Here is a 15,559-nt window from a genome sequence, read left to right as displayed (position 1 = left end):
CATATGACATTTGAAAAATAAACTTCGTATTATGTATAATTAAATATGACATTAGCAATAACAAAAGACGTAGGGGCATATTTCAGCGTTCATTTTACTCTTTACATGAGTAAATTCCATGTAGTACGTATTATGCATGCACATTTGTCACAACCCAGTTCGCCCTAGGGCCTTTTAGGCTTTTAGCCTCATAATACCTCATTTTTTTAATCGAAAGTTGTTATATAATTGGATATTATAAATATATCAAAGGTTTTTTTTCTTTCTAATTTAATAAAAAGTGAACAAATACTAATGAATAATTTTTTTAGAATTAATAAATTGTAGATAACTAATTTATTTCCTGTTTCTAATAATAAAATTGTAAAATAATTAATTAATTCTCATTTTTAATAGGAAAATCATATTCCTAATTATAATAGAAAAATTTTAAATAATTATTATCTCATAATTCTAATAGTATAATTAGGAAAAAAGTCTTAATAAATTTTTAATTTATTTCCTATTTCTAATAGGAAAATGGTAAAATAATTAATTAATTCTCATTTCTAATAGGAAAATTATGTTCCTAATTATAATAGAAAAATTGTAATTAATTAATTGTCTCCTAATTTTAATTCTAATAGTATAATTAGAAAAAAAAGCCTCCTTTAGTTATATATATTGATTAATTTAGACCAACTAAATGATTACAATAGAAATGCAAAAAAAAAAAAAAATGTCATCCAAAAACATTAATACCGGCTCAAATACATACCCGTGCAATTTAATCACTGATTTAGACCAACTAGATAATTACAATAGAAATGAAAAAAAAAATGCATCTAAAAATATTAATATCGGCCCAAATACATACCCGTGCAATTTTGCACGGGTTTAAAACTAGTTTTACCGAATTAGAGAACTAGCCCATGTTATTAAGAGACCTCGTCATTAATTAAATAGGACTCAAAGCCCATGATCATAGTCATAATACAACCGGTACCAGAACAGGGATATGTGGAATAGTGTGGGCATCATTATTTAGGCCCTGTTCTTTCTGGCTTATTTTCACTCACTTGATTCACTCACTCTATTCATTCGATTCAAAGTTTCGATTGATTGATTCGGCTCTATTTATTCATTTAGCTTTAGTTCGATTCAGCTCACTCTATTCGATTCGGTTCATTCACTCACTCCATTCATTCATCATTTCATTTCAGCTTTCACCACTTCAGTTAAGCTCCACTAAATTCAGCCAAATTCAATTTTGCGAATCTTAAACTTAATAGTTTTTATTAATATTATATATTTATTATTATTAATATTATATATTTATTATTATTATTATTATTATTATTATTATTATTATTAATTAATCATCCTCGTTATTGTTATTTTTATGAATATTATGATTATTAAAATCAATAATATTCATATTAATATAATTAATACTATTACTATTATTATTATTAATATGAATAGGAATATTAATTAATAATAATATTATTAATAACATTGTTAATTTTAATATTACTATTATTAATACCTAATTATTTTTTCATATACGAACTTACTCTTTCACATACACTTTTTCATAACGTTCTATTTTGTACCCTTTTTCACCTAAAACTGGAACAAGTGAAATCTTAAATCAATATTTTTCCTAAAACTTAATTTAATTGCTCAAATGACTTAAAACTTACAAGATGGATTCTAATTTATCAAATAATAAATTAATTTACTTGTTATCAATTATTAATATTATTTGTTGAGTTTCAATTAATCAACCAAATTTTATTTATTTGTTAAAGATGAAATTAGGGCATGTCGATTCTTATTTATCTAATTAATTAAATTAGGATTGTTGGTGCTTCGTGGTGGCTACCTAATCAATCAAATTTTGATGATAAATGGCTAGACTTTGAACATCAATCTAGAAAATCGGTGCTCCATTATTTCACCTAATTAGATTGATGGTGAACCGTGGTTCATGGTGGCTACCTAGTTAATCACTCAAATTAGTATAATTACTAATATTAATATTAATATTATTATTATTATTATTAATGTTCTTCTTCTTATTGTTCTAATAATAATAATAATAATAATAATAATAATAATAATAATAATAATAATAATAATAATAATAATAATAATAACAATAATATTAATAATAATAATAATAATAATAATAATAATAACTATAATAATAATAATAATAATAATAATAATAATAATAATAATAATAATAATAATAATAATAATAATAATAATAATAACAATAACAATAACAATAATAATAACAATAACAATAATAATAACAATAACAATAACAATAACAATAACAATATAAATAATAATAATAATAATAATAATAATATTCTATTTATATTTAGTATTAATATTAATATTATTTCAGTTCAATTCAGCTCCAATCAGCTTAGTTCAGTTCAACTCTATTCAATTCGATTCAAATTTCGGCATTGATTCGATTCGATTCATTTCGACTCACTCCCCATTCATTGATTCACTTCACTCCATTAAGTTGATTCACTCGATTCATTCATTCATCTCCATTCGTTCAGCTCATTGATTCGGCTCTAAAAAGCCAGAAAGAACAGGGCCTTACACATGCAAGAAAAGACAAATTGGAATTAATTGGAGGTAGAATAAGCATGGAATATGTTGTCTGCAAGCAGTCCGGATCACCTGTCCCAAAAACTTGTCCCGCTCCCTATCCCATCCATAAAAAACTGACCCATCCATAAAAAACTGACGTGTGGCAAAAAATATAGCAAAAAGAAAACAAATCACGTGCATCTTTCACTCCATCTTCTTCCTCCTCCTCTCTCTCTCACATGCATCTTCTTCCCTCATCTGGGATGTTCCTCCGACTGGATCCCCTGATAGTCCACCATTCTCCTACTCTTTGTTCTCTGCTTTTTTCTTTCAACATCTCCCTTTCCTTTCTCAACTAACTACCAAAATCCATCATTTTTCTTTTTATTCAAGAACATTAATAACAACTTCTCTTTACAATCTTCAATTCTCTCCAAATCACCCAAGAAACTATCCAAAGAATCGTCCATGAAAGCCTCTATCCTCGTACTTAAATCCTGGACTTTCGAATAAATCTCGTGTATGATTAATCGGCAATCTTCTCCAATTAGCTTAACACTTCATAAACCAAACTAAGCTTCTGATAGTGAAGACTATGAGGGGAACCACATATACTCTCCATGACACTAATGAACATATCCAAAGATTTTGATTTCCTCGAAAAAAGCGAAATTATCCGATCAAGCACGGCAGCGACCACCGTATCCAATTAGAAATCTCCCACATGTCATCATCCGATTGGTCTCTGAATGTAGAACGAATAGTGGACGAACATGGGGTATGGGCAGAGGTAGAAACCCGAGTATCGCTCCGAAATCATCCACCTCTTTCGCACTAACCACTTCGAGCGCCGGAAACTCTTCTCGCTGAGAGCCATGTTGCATCATTGCTTCTACCCATATCGAGCCCAACACCAAACTCGCACCGAACAACCACCTGCAATTTTGTGCGACAACCGTTGCACCACCCCGGCATCATCTACTCTGTCGTCACTACTAATTCGCAAGTCACCAATCAAAGCCGTCATACCATAAGTATTTCATATTATTCCAGATTTTGATTTGTTTTTGTTTTGCGGTTACTCGCTCACAGCCACTGCTGCACCACCGTAGAATCAGACCCGCTTCTACCCCTCTCGAGCCCACTGTTTTTTTTCTGATCTTTTGATTTTGTTTTTAATGTTTAATGAGAGAGACGGGAGGAAGAAGATGAAGTCATAGATGGAGTGAAAGATGCACGTGATTTGTTTTCTTTTTGTTATATTTTTGCCACACGTCAGTTTTCTATGGATGAGACAGGGAGTGAGACAAGTTTTTGGGACAGGTGATCTAGACTGGTCTGCAAGAAGTCTAGCACTAGTATCTAAGCTAACAACGTAAAGCCGGTGCTCCTATTATTATCCACTTAGGCATATATATAATCTTTAAAGATCCAAATTTCTATCTAAAAAAGAAACCCAGACATCCATTAACTACGACTTCCAAGTTCCAATTACTATAAATACGTTGTCATTAGCCTCGAGGACGCACAGATGAAAGACAATTAACACAATAATACATGGAGAGATCCAAGCCAACACCACACATACTTATACAAATTACCGTCTCAAATATACCAACCCCAGTTTCAATATCAAACTACACACATAAATCGTCCCAATTTCCATACAAGCGCATAAAAGCCTTTAAGTTACGACAAAGTCGAAATTCATTAACAGTCAACATTCACATAGGCCTGAGGGTACCAAATCAAATAAGTTTTCTTTACTCTTTTATTCATCTTTTATTTATTTTCTGTATTTATCGTATAATTTGTATATAAACTAACCTAATTTATTCTTTCTTTGTAAATAATTTGTACTATTTCGTTAAATTCGTCAAATATATAATACTATGAATAAAAAGTACATGCCGTCAGTTTGATGGGTAGCCCGGGTGCCTAAAATCTTCCCTGATCGTACATATACCCCCGAATCCGCAATCTTTGGTTTAGACCGGAGTGACGGATCAGTCCCCATACCAAGGATCAAAAGGGGCATTTTCCGTTAAACTTGTTTTTGTACTTTTTTTTATAAAACCTACTGGCGACTCTATAATATTATTTATTTTAAAAAGGAGATTTTTTCAGAGATATCACACCACCACACGGCCACCACAAGGCACGACAACAGCAGCACAAACACGACATCAACAACAATGACAACAACCACAAACAGTCCGTACAGCCCACCTTTACCACCCATTTCCGACACCTACAGCCACCCAATCCACCACCCAAGACCACTACTAGCTTCTCCTCACTACCCTCGAAAAAACCCACCCAATACCACCCCAAGTTAGTCACGGTTTATGGGTCAAAAATCCATCTTAAGATCGTCGCACAAAACAGCTATAAAATATATATACTCGGTCAAACCCCTAATTGGGTGGTCAACGGGGTCCGTGGTGGTCAATGGTGGTCTGCGGCGGGTCAAGGTCGAGTCGGGTTAAAAAAAGTTATATAAAAAACTAGTGTGAGATGGTTTACCTTACGATCTTTACGATCTCGAGGCGGAGGAACAAAATCTCCATTTTTCTTCTCATCTCTCTTTTCTCTCTAAAATGTATGGTGGATGGTGGATTTTGTGAGATTACATTAGGATAGGGTGGGATGGATAAAGTAGGGTGGAGTATATATATGGTGAGTGCGGTATACGTATACATGTATCGTATCTCGTATTATTATTATTATTATTATTATTATTATTATTATTATTATTATTATTATTATAACTTATTACTATTATTACTATTATTATTACTATTATTATTATTATTGTTGTTGTTGTTGTTATTTTGTCTCATACATAATTCGTATAAAAATACAATATAATATTATTTATATAATTATAAAATACGGAGTATTACAATCTTCCCCCCTTAAAAAGAACTTCGTCCCCGAAGTTCACCTCACTCCCTCCTTTCCACAAATCTCATGCATTCTCTCGCACCTCACATGTATATCAACCGTATACGTTCTTTCTAAACATCGTACTCATCCCAAAGTTCTTCAATCAATTCTCACTACTTTCTCACATTCTGTACTTTCTCTTTCCTTAATTTCCAAATCGTTACATTCACTCTCCCTTAGAGAGAACTTCGTCTCGAAGTTCAACTATCAAACCTTATAGTGTTCTCTCATATGGTTATTACTAAATTGCACAAATGTGTATGTTTAGGGTTCAACACTCTCTCTTACCTATTGCAAATCCATTATCAAATCTCGTATCGTGTTATGCCATTGCTATAGTCCAATCTATAAAACCTCTCTAAAGGTCTCTCTACGGGTACCCCTACGAGCCTCTCAAAGGTCAAGCGCCAAGTCTAACCCACGATTCCAATCTATAATCTCATAACTGACTCACAACTCAAGTCGGTTATAATCATATGTATCTATCACGGTGTATAACTCGATTGTTATTACATATCTATATCACGTCAATCCTCATACATTAACATATATTCATACCAAAACACCAACTATACGGACTCTAGGAAACAATCAACTAATACAAGATTCTTATAATGTGACTCAACCACGTTCCACATTCCAATTTCTGGACATCATGCCACGCATATACCGCGTCAAATCTACCACGTGATCACATACGTGCTTCCATATCCCATCACCCCTTCCGCTTATACGGAAGATGATACGTGCATTTTGTAAATAATTCACAAGGTCTCATTCATATGGGGTCAACATATTTATCCGAAACAAACAAACCAATATAAATCACGAAAATAAGGGTATACACCCCACACTAGGTCGAGTATTGACAAAATAAGGGTCAAAGCAGACCACTCGGTCGAGTATAAGAGGTCACTCGGCCGAGTACGCGGCCAATCGGTCGAGTGCAGGGTGCACTCGGTCGAGTGGCATCTGGGAAGAATGTTTTCATTCTATAACTCGTTCCCAAGCTTTCCTATTTCATCACTCAATTAGGCACTAAAACTAGACCAGGATGTACACCGTGGGTGTTTCACTTGACGATTTGGAGACAACTTCACAAACAACATCTATACTACCGCTCATAGGACAAAATTTCACCAACTACTTTCACACGTCATGCATGCATACTTAAATCAAACGGTTATGATATATACACCAATGATCAAGTACCTCAACAATATGATTGGATCCCGGAACATTATATGCCACACTCGTACTCTCATGACCGCGAAAACCAAGCTTGGTAATACTAAATCCACAATTTTATCTCATAAACAACATTCCCTGGAAACTCGACTTTAAAAGGGCAATCTCGTCTCTTTGTCTCACAAAACAACATCCCCCGAAAAAGGCCAACGTCGGCATAATAGTATGATCATCATTTACCATATCACATATATACACTGACTTTCAAATAGTTTCGCCATACATTTCTCACTATGACCTTTACTAGACATATTGCACCCTCAATTCTCCTTGGTCGCCTCAAATTCAACCTAATATCTTCTTATATTCCTATTTCATAAATCTTTGCTATCATCTATCAATTCTCGTCAATCCTTGAATTCAACTTACATATTCTCACAATTATGAACAACCCAAATTATCACTTTGTTCTACCCTTAGATGCCTCAATTGCTTTCTCACTATTCCACCATTCAATCTCATTTATTTATCACTCAAGATTTCCAAGTCATGTTCAACCACAATATCCCTCAACATACAACCCAACCTCACTCACTATGCATAAGTTCAATCAATCAACAACGGTCCGACCTAGATCACACATCACTCATTGTCCTATTGTCCACAATGTCATCTCATGTAATCAACCCACTCAATCACAACTTTGTATGGGCTAACTCATCTTCCTAGTGTTTCCAAATTCCTAACTTGATTTTTATACATAATTCCACACTTTAGCCCTTCACCTGAATCCCTTAAATGCATCAATATCTCTAGGCAATGAGACACACACTCATATACGACTAGTTTTCGTTCAATGTTCTCTTACCCACAATAGTTACAATACTACTTAACCATCATTCAAAATTTAAATCAATAGTATTCATTCCATGACTTATCACTCATAACCCTATACATATACCTCTCTACTTGACTCAAATCCACATTACTTACTCAATTTTACCTCAATTCCAGTAAAACACTTGTTTCCCATTCAAAACCCTCAAGATGTCACACTCACTCATTGCACCTTATTTGCATTTTGCTCCTTATCCTAATGAGCTCGCCGATTCACTCCCGTCTCACATCCCCTCAATCCCAATCACGGGTGTCTACACTTCTGACTAGCCAAGGCCATATAACCCACAAGGTAAACAATAATTAAGACCCATATCTAAGCAAGGCACTACATTATAACAAAGAAACAACACCATGAAACAAATGGACTATGTTTTAAATGTAAAATTTAAAATCTAACCACACACACTATGGTATATATATATATATATATATATATATATATATATATATATATATATAAAATTTTGGGCAAAAGTTTAAGGTAGATTCTCAATTTAGGGCAATACATAGTATTATTCACAAAATTGGAGTCTTATTATTACTCAATTAAATCAAGAAAAGCTTTAAGACAAAATTTTCAAATTTTTAAATCATTCCTATCATCATTTAGATAACATTTGCAACTTAATGATATAATTAGATAAGAACGGAATATAAAATCAAACTTTTCGGTATAAATAACATACTTGTCAAAATTTAAGGCAATACATGTCATTACTAGAAAATGAAACAAAAAATCTACTCTTAAGTGTGAACATCAAAACTTTAAAATTTCCTAGTCAAGTTTTCAAGACAAAATTTCAAATGTGTGATAAAATTAGCAATAACAACTAAACCTTGGTCCTTGTTAGACAATTAACCAAGCAACAAGATACAAAATCAAATTATTGACTCCGAAACATATATTCTCGAGTTCATAAAAAAATTTGAGCAAAATTCAACATAAAACTCTATACTTGACATCATAAATGATGTAGAAGGTGATTAATATCATGAGTCAAACAAAATATGCAATTAATTGACAAAATTCGAAGGAATAAGCAAAGATTCTAACACAATCAAATTGAAAAATAAGAGGGAAGAAAACCTCAATTACATAGTGAAATCAGTTGAATTGAGGAATTAAAATAGGGAAACACTTGAATTCGGGCAACAAACAATCAACAATGATGTTTACAAGCAAAATGATCTGAAATAAATGAATAAAGAGAGAAAATGAGGCAATAATGAACTTTTTTTTTTTTTTTACGAAATTCACAACCCAGACAGTGGCACTCGGTCGAGTGCTGAGTCCACTTGGTCGAGTGACAATCCACTCGGTCGAGTGCCTTCTCCACTCGGTCGAGTGACTCACTTCCAGAAATTTAAGTTTCTGGAAATTGGTCCACTCGGTCGAGTGGTAGGGTTCACTTGGTCGACTGAATGGTACTCGGTCGAGTACTAGCTCGTACTCGGCTGGGTGCCTCTCTATAGTTTGCAATTCCCGACTCACAAATATCAGTTTTATACTAACGACTAATCTACTAACCAATCATTACTAATCACATTATAACACGTAATAATCATTCATTAACGCACTTTATACATATGAATACTCACATCCAATTTTCACACGATATATGCACCACATCATAAATAGCGATATCATGCAAAACTTATCGGCTTGTTATAGCAAACACGTAATCACGCCACATATCATCATACATCGAATAGACCCATATATAAGGCAAGGATCTAAATTATAATCACAACTACATGTAATCAAGCAACATTTCATTTCAGTAAATAAATCACGCAAGTGTAAAACCTGTCCTTTTAGAGACCCGTTGACCGACGTTGACTGACCTTAGACACCTACCTTGACCTTCGGAAACCTTACGAGTGATGTCTTTTGACGATGTGCGTCTTTGAGTGCGTGTTACTCAATCTAGCGGAGGCTACTCGATCAAGTAGCTTGGGAACTCGATCGAGTAGATAACACTCGATCGAGTAAGTGCGTTACTCGATCGAGTAACGGGTTTTTAGCGGGGAATTATAAATCGTATAATTGTGAAACCCAAATCATTTCTCCTTTCTTCCTAAACCTAGATGCCGTCATTCCACTTCTCCTTCACCAGGGTCATCTCCTTGAGGCCTTTGAGAGTGGTTACACCATAGGGATGGGATGCTTGAGTTGGGTAGCGGTCTTGACGCCAGATTACTTTGTATAGGTATGTTGTCATCATCATCATCATTGTCTCCTTTGATTCCAGTTATGGTTATGGTAGTAGTAATAGACGATTATGATGATTGTTATAGGTGATTTTGGTGGTTGATTGTTATCTTGTGTTCGGGCGCGGAATCGCTGCGATTGCTAAAGGTAGGTTCTCCTACTCAGTATTTTTGGTTGTCTAGAGTGTCTTTTACTGTTGTATAGTTGGTTTAGTGTCTTGGTTGATGTTTGTTTGCGGTTGATTGGTTAACGTTGTGTTGGATTAAGGTTTGGTGAATGTTGATTGTACAGTTGGTTGTGATTGTTTGTCTGTGGTTCTCGAGGTGCGTCCTTGGCTAATTGGAGTCACTTGCAGAAGTGGCTTCACGCCCTTGATTCGCCCTCTATGTAACCCGCCACAGAGGGGATGTGCACATTAAGGAACATGGGTTTATCGCTCGGATTAGATGAGCGGGGCTTAGGTCAGAATGGCTGCGGTCCCCCCCACTGGCAGGACTGGACCTTCGGGCAATCAGTGATGTGTGGTTGGTTGGAGGAGGTGACGTGTGTCTGTGTTACTGTATTTCCTTGTGTCTACTTTTGTATTTGTACCTCAGTTACTGACCTTGTGTGGCGTTGTTGTGTTGTCTTCTTGTGTTGTGTCTGCTGTGATACACTGTGGTGAGCAGTCAGTCTTAGCAGGTTAGTATATGGATCATAGATGGGCGCTTGGAGGGTTGAGTCTACCACGAGTCATGGCAGAGATAGTTTCATCTAGTTGATAGTTATCAGGAGTTGTATCTTTTATATCGGTCGTTTGGTTAAAATCACTTATAATATATTATAAACGTTCTTTTATCGGCATTTGATTATTACTGTCCTCGGGAAACCGAGATGGTAATGCCCTTATCTGATAGGGAAGGTCTTGTTAAGGCTCCTTGGTAGATGGGGGTGTTACAAAGTGGTATCAGAGCAACGATTTTGGAACCTGTAACTAATGAGCCCAATGAATGTAGTGAGTCTAATAAAATGAACCTGGTGTATGTATGTTGGGAGCCCCAGCTGATGCTTGATTTTGGGTGAGTAGGCGCCCTCATTTCAAAATAACAACCCCATTATGCTTAAGCCAGTCACCGAGTATGGGGATATTGACTCAGGAATTATTTGCATAAGTGTGTATGATAGATAAGTTAGAAATAACTGTGATGGAGTCTAAGGTAATGTTTAGTGCGTGTAATTCGTGATGATGAACTGTGAAGGTTGGTGGTTGAGTGGAAGTGTGGGTGGTTGTGGTGTAGATGGTAAAAATACTGATAGTTGCATGATAGTATTGGATAATGTGATGATAATAATGAGTTGTAAGTATTTGTATGCGTCCAAGTTTATAAAGAAATTGTAAGTCTTTGTATATGATGATAATAATGAGTTGTAAGTCTTGTACTAGTTGATAGTGTTTGTCAAGTAGTAATTCGAATTGCAATGGATGAATTTGTTGAGTACTTTTGTGATATGGCATAATTAAGTCGGATATTTGGTTGATGAATTGTTGTGACATGATTGGAATTTTAGCAAACTTGAGTAATATATGATGGTTTATTGATAGGTGGATGCTTAGTGTAGTGTATACATAGGTTGGATATTTGAAATTGCGAATGCGTAAGTAATTGTGAAATAATGTGTTGATTGTACATGTGAGTAAGTTTATAGTATAGCGAATTGTCTTGGATAATGTTTGTTACGGGATAGAATGATATGTGCAATGTTGGATGAAATAGTTGAGTTACATTTGAGTAGTAATAATGTGTCTTGATTGGATAAAATAATCTGTGACGATTTCCAAATGTACTTTGGAATCGACACGAGTTGTTGTTTTGCAGGAATCGTTAACTAAAGTTGTAACTTTTGACCGAGTACCTAGCCTTACTTGACCGAGTACGAGTGCCTACTCGACCGAGTAGACCTTACACTATCTAGTTATAGAGTTATTAGTTCGAAAAGTTGTAACTGCCAGCGAAAAATCGATCGAATAGCTCCAATTCGATCGAGTAGAGGCCACTCGATCGAGTACCCTACTTACTCGATCGAGTAAGTGCTACAGTACATAGGTTTATACGGGATTCATATACCTTTCCCAATTTCTTCTTCTTATTTATTCATATCTATAAACCCTAATTTTCCTCTAACCTCTCTCTTTCTCTCAAAACTTTGGTGAAGTTGTGCTTGATTTCTTGATTTCTTTCTTGCTTAATTCGTTCTAGTCATTTGCTAATCAGTCAAGGTAAGAATGTTCACCCTTTTCTTTGTCTTTAATCAATTAGAACCATATAAAGTGTTGGATTTTTCTGATATTTCGATTTATATAGATGTATTCTTGTTTATAATTGTTATAACATGGTATAATTGCTCTAGATTGTTGATTTTGTTGCTAGAAGTAGAAAAAATCGAATCAATATAGGGTTTATGTGGACCGAAATTTCTAGGGTTTGAGATTCAAATTGAATTTTTGTTTGTCTTTTGCATATAAAAGGGGAAAAATTGAATAATGTATGTTATTGGTTTTATGTTTAGTGTTGATTTTGACTAGTTTTACCCAAAATTTTGTTTTAAAACTCCGTCTTAAAAGTGCCCCAAACTGAAATTCGCCCCAATTCTTTTGATGATTATCTATTTGTGAAACTACTTTGAAAAGATTAATACTCTAATTTGTAGTTGGTTTGTTAATTGATGCTATAATTTTCATCTTTTGGGTAGCTATAAAGACCGTCTGTTTTTGAATTTTGGAAGTCGCATGTTTAAACCTTTTGAATTGTTTGGTAAAAGTATGTATATAGTTGTTTCTTCTTCCATGAGAATGCGTGAAAAGTTTATTTTGTATCTTCAAGTAAGTGTTGTTTGTGTGCCTAAAAACATGTGTTGAAACAGATACCGAGACCTGCAGTTGGTACCCGTCAGATTAAGAGGGGGAGAGCCAATGAACCTGAGGTTGGTGACGGGAGTCAGGGACCCACCGTCCCACCCGTGCCCGAATACCCTACCGTTGTCTTTGCTGACTTCAAGCAAAGAGATGCTTTTGTCAAGTTACAAAAACGTCGTATGAAACCAACCCGTTGTATCGACACCACTATCTTAGAGGACCTAGGGGTAGAGACGGATGTGAGGCATATCTTTGAGACTTTGGCGTTGACCGGTTTATGTCGTCTTAGGAAACATTCCTATGCCCTCCTTTACAAAAACGTCGTATGAAACAACCGCAAACAGTCCGTACAACCCTCCTTTACCACCCATTTCCGACACCTACAACCACCCAATCCACCACCCAAGACCACTACTAGCTTCTCCTCACTACCCTCGACAAAACCCACCTAATACCGAACTTTTTATCGAATTGGGGTTATTTACCAAACTATTTCTCGCTTTAGGGCTCATTTGAAACTATTTCTTCTAAATGGGTCCACGTCATCACTTAATTTTTTTTCACTACTCTCTCACAAAGCCGTTGCTCTCGGTAGCGGTTTTATAGGATTTTCTTGAAACTTACCTGTTGTAAAATTTGCATCCCATATTTCTACAAAAGCCGTGACCTTTACCCACGGCCTTCCCTACTCGACAGAAAACCGCTGGGCTTGACCACGGCTTACAGCCTTATAACTTAATATATATAAAAAAAAACCGACATTTATCATTCACAAGCCCTCTCACCAAAGAAAAGTTTTTGCAGACACAAGCAAGTGTATTCAACAACAATCATGCTTCTTCATTACTTGCCTCTTTACCAGATGATGCTTCAATGACTCAAGTCAAAATAATATATGAGATGAAAAAGATGTCCCTCCAATCTCTCCAAAACACTAGGCAAGGGCATCTCATTCATCAAGAACAGCAAGACGAAAATGAAGAGGAAGAGGAAGCGGAAGAATACTCTCCAACACAATGTGATCCCTCACTATGACTTCCGGCATTTGGAGCATAAAGCAACTCCATCCCAAGATGAAGACATGCCCGACAGTTCGACATCACAACGAAGGACTAAAAGAGGTCGTTCCGAAAGAAACTAGGATGTTAAGCATGTTTATGACATTTAGAACAATGTAAGACTTATTTCTTTTAATTAGTGATAATTGAGTGGAACAATTTAAGTGGGTAAGAGTTTGGATTTTAATGGAACTTGAAATGTGTAACCCAATTTAAGTGTAGTGGAACTTCAAGTGTGTTTCATTGCGGAATGGGGCAATTAAGTTTATCCTTGATGGAATGTGGTCATGTAATTATCGTCTATTGCTGTTTTTTTAAAACTTACAGGAGAAAGCTGCGCGATAGGAAGCTTCTGCCCTCGTTAAAGTTGTGTTATTTTTTTTTTTAAAAAGTAGCGGTTTTCTGTTGAGTAGGGAAAGCCGTGGGTAAGGGTCACGGCTTTTGTAGAAATATGGGAGGCAAAATTTACAGCAGGTACTGGATGTTCAACTTCAGATCAAGAAAATCATATGAAAACGCTACCGAGGGCAACAGCTTTGTGGGAGAACAGTGAAAAAAAATTAAGTGATGACGTGGACCCATTTGGAAGAAATAGTTTCAAATGAGCCCTAAAGCGAGAAATAGTTTGGTAAATAACCCCAATTCGATAAAAAGTTCCCTAATACCACCCCAAGTCAGTCACGGTTTATGGGTCAAAAATCCGTCTTAAGATCGTCGCACAAAACAGCTATAAACATATATATACTCGGTCAAACCCCTAATTGGGTGGTCAACGATGGTCTATGGCGAGTCAAGATCGAGTCGGGTTAAATAAAATAATATAAATCTCCATTTTTCTTCTCATCTCTCTTTTCTCTCTAAAATGTATGGTGGATGGTGGATTTTGTGGGATTACAATAGGATAGGGTGGGATGGATAAGGTAGGGTGGAGTATATATATATGGTGGGTGCGGTATACGTATACATGTATCATATCTCGTATCTCGTATCTCGTATATCGTATTATTATTATTATTATTATTATTATTATTATTATTATTATTTTTTATATTTTTTTTTATTATGAAGGGATGCGCGCAACTTTCATTAAAATAAAAATAAAAGTTTACATGAAATTGGTGGGGAGCCGAGAGACAATCTGGGCTCCCACACCCTTAGCAACAACAAAGCTAAGTCTAGTAAAAATGTAAGCGGCCACCCGAGCCCCCGCATCCTGAGATACCGAGAATTTCTGGATCCGCTTGAGCAAGGCAACAGCATCCGAACCCAGCTCCCCAAGTGAAGAGAAAGAGAAAGGTAAGAAACCATAACCCGCTACCGCGCACAAATCCCCATACTTAGCACACTTTCGCTGAGCAGCATCAGCGACAACCTGGCCTGGCCCAAAATCTGCCAACCCAGTCTGAGTCAAAGGTGAAGAACCTGTCAGGTCGACGCACACATCATGCCCCCTGTCCCAAGAATCAAGCAAAACATCCGCAGGACGAAGAGAGCCACCATGCCCATCCACCAAACCGATATCAACCTCCTTCCCTGCAGAAATACCAGATCTATAGCAGATGTCGAAAAGAGTGTCCCGGACAAGGTTATGCCGATGTTTAACGCCCACAGTACCAGTACAAGAAACAGCGTGGTCCCCAAAAACATCCCCAGCAAAAACCCGAGAGCAAGCGGGACGGGGCCTAGATACCGAGAATAACGGAACACCCAGGCGATACCCCAACACACTACGGTAAGTCCTCCCGTTCATAGTCTGCC

This window comes from Silene latifolia, chromosome Y (assembly GCF_048544455.1).
Source record: "Silene latifolia isolate original U9 population chromosome Y, ASM4854445v1, whole genome shotgun sequence".
Lineage (NCBI taxonomy): Eukaryota > Viridiplantae > Streptophyta > Magnoliopsida > Caryophyllales > Caryophyllaceae > Silene > Silene latifolia.
This window is presented reverse-complemented; position numbering follows the sequence as displayed.